The following is a 2,698-nucleotide window of genomic DNA, read 5'->3' as shown; positions in this document are numbered from 1 at the left end:
CTGGAAATTTTATAACTTTAGCCCTTAAAATCAGATCTATTATTCATTTTGAGATCATTTTTCTATTTGAAATGAGTTATTAGTCATTGTTTATTGCTTTGCATCTGGGTGTCCAATTAGATGAGCATTATATGTTAAAAGACTATCTTTACTCCATATATTTGCCTTAGCATCTTTATAAAAAAATAAAGCAACCATAACTGTGCAGATCTGTTTCTATATTGCCTATTCTGTTCACTGGTCTATGTGTCCATCCTTAAAACAATATAGTTCATTGACTTGATTACTGTCAGTTTATAGCAAGAATTAAAATCAAGTCACGAGTCCTCAGTTTTGCTGTGGTTCAAAAAATTTTGGCTATTCTTATTTCTTTTCCATATAAATTCTACAGTGAACTGATCAATCTCTGCTCAAAAAAAGCATGCTGGGATTCTAATTAGAATTTAATTGAATCACAAGATAATTTGGGGGGAAATATTGACATTTTAACAACATCGTCTTCCAATTCATAAACATGGTTTATCTCTGCATTTATATGTCTATTTTGACTTATATAGTTGTAATCAACATTTTATAGTTTTCAGATTATAAACATTTTACATATTTTGTTTAAATTATTCATATTTTTCATGTTTTTAGTGCTAGGGAAAATTATAACATACCTAAGTTTAAATGTCCATATGTTCATTCCTAGTATATAGAACTAGAATTGATTTTTTTTTCAATATGTGGCTTTTATTGCATCTTTAAATTATCACAGGTAAGTCTGAGGAATTATCCGACATCTTGCTGTTTCTGTAACTGCACAATTTAGATCTTATTCATTAGTCTGCCAAACTGTTCCTTTCTCAGAAACACAGATACCAACCAAAATTTTTCTGACATTCTTGTTTTTAACTGTCGTGGCTTGCTGAATCAAAGCAGCTGGATTTGATACAAGTTCAATGTCATTTTCTTCAAGAATTAACTCATCTTCCTGGGCTTGAGATACAGAACAAGCAACGCCTAACCTCATCCAAACCCTGTGGATATATTTTTTTCCCAAGAAATTTCTGATTTCAACAAGAGAGCCATCCTCCTGAATAATGACATTGATGGGAAGTGAGCATACACAGACCTTATCTTGTAACAAAAACCTAGTGCAATACCCTTGATCATGTTCTGTACATGACTGCAGATAGTACCAATGAGCCAGTTCCTTTCTATTTCCCCACCATTTGTCAACCTGGAGCCTCTTCTTTTTCTTTCCTAGAAGACTGAGTTCTACATTGATGTGATTGTAGTCCCTCCACAGGGTGTTTCTGGGACCCTTCACAATAACTGTGTGTCCCTTCAGAGTGATGTTGACATTTTCTGGAATGTCGATAGTCTGATTGCTGAGAATGGTCTTGATCCTCACGGTAGATGCAGCAAAGAGGTAGAATTGATTTTTTATATTAACTTTGTCTGTTGTAATCTTGATAAACTCATTAGTTTTAGGCATTTTTAATACACTTTTTGGTATTTTCTAAGGAGTTAATCATGTCATCTCTAAATAAAAATGTTTTTATTTTTTCTTTCCAATGTGTATGCCTTTTTGTCCCCTGCTTTAGTTTATATCTGTGTTATAATATTGAATAGGAGTGGTTATACTTTTACTATTAAGTATGATATGAAGCCTGGCCAGTATGGGCATTGACCCATGCACCAAGAGGTATTGGTTCCGTCCCTGGTCAGGGCATATACCCAGGTTGTGGGCCAAATCCCCAGTGGGGGGCATGCAGGAGGCGGTCAATCGCAATGTTTCTATCTCTCCCTCTCCCTTCCTCTCTCTCTAAAATTAACAAAGAAAAATAAAATAAAATGTTTAAAAAGTATGATATTGAAACTAGGATTTTTTATAGATTCCCTTTGTTACTTCAAAGAAGTTTCCATTCATTCCTATACATTGGGAGTTTTATTTTATTTTTGTAAGTGTTAATTGGAGGCTAAATTTTCTTTACATACTTTTTGCATCCATTTAGATAATTACATGTCTATTGATATAATACATTTAATTTTTTTAAAAGTTAAACTACTTACATTCTTGAGATAAACCCACTTTACCATGATACATTATCATTTGAATATACAGCTGAATTCTATTTGATAATATTGTTCAAGGTTTTTTTGTTGTTGTTTTTGGGGGGTTTTTTGTTAAAGTTTTTAAGAATATGTTTCTATGGTACATCAGCATGCAGTTTTCTTTCATCTTTTCCCAAGTTTGGTATAATAATAATGCTGGACTCAAAATGAGTTGGTAAACACTCCATTTCCTTGTATTTCTAGAAGGCTTTATGTAAAATTAGTATTAATTTTTTCTGAAATGTTTGTTAGAAGTGTTCTGTGAAACCAACTGGGTCTGCGATTTTCTTTGTTGGAAGTTTCTTAACAGTTAATTTAGTTCATTTAACAGATATAGGACTATGTAAAACAAGATCCTAAAATGGCCCCCAAAATTTCCTTTCCCTGGTATAAACACCCTATAAAATCCCTTTAAGTGTGGGTGAAACCCGTGCATATGATGAGATACCATATGAGTGATTATGTTATATGAAAAAAGGGAGAGTATCTTGAGTGGACCTAACCTAATTTGTTGAGCTCTTTAAAATCAGAGAGTTTTCTCAACTAGTCACAGAAGAGGAAAGTGGACAGATGCAAGGTGACTAGTCTGGAAGAG

The 2,698-nt window shown here is 33.1% G+C and overlaps 1 pseudogene; it reads right to left on the bottom strand.

Annotated features, from left to right (window-relative positions):
* Positions 1-817: 817 nt before the first annotated feature.
* On the bottom strand, positions 818-1,483 carry LOC118642071 (annotated as a pseudogene).
* Positions 1,484-2,698: the final 1,215 nt, after the last annotated feature.

The sequence above is a fragment of the Molossus molossus genome, unplaced genomic scaffold (genome assembly GCF_014108415.1).
Source record: "Molossus molossus isolate mMolMol1 unplaced genomic scaffold, mMolMol1.p scaffold_m16_p_3, whole genome shotgun sequence".
Classification (NCBI taxonomy): domain Eukaryota; kingdom Metazoa; phylum Chordata; class Mammalia; order Chiroptera; family Molossidae; genus Molossus; species Molossus molossus.
This window is presented reverse-complemented; position numbering and strand designations above follow the sequence as displayed.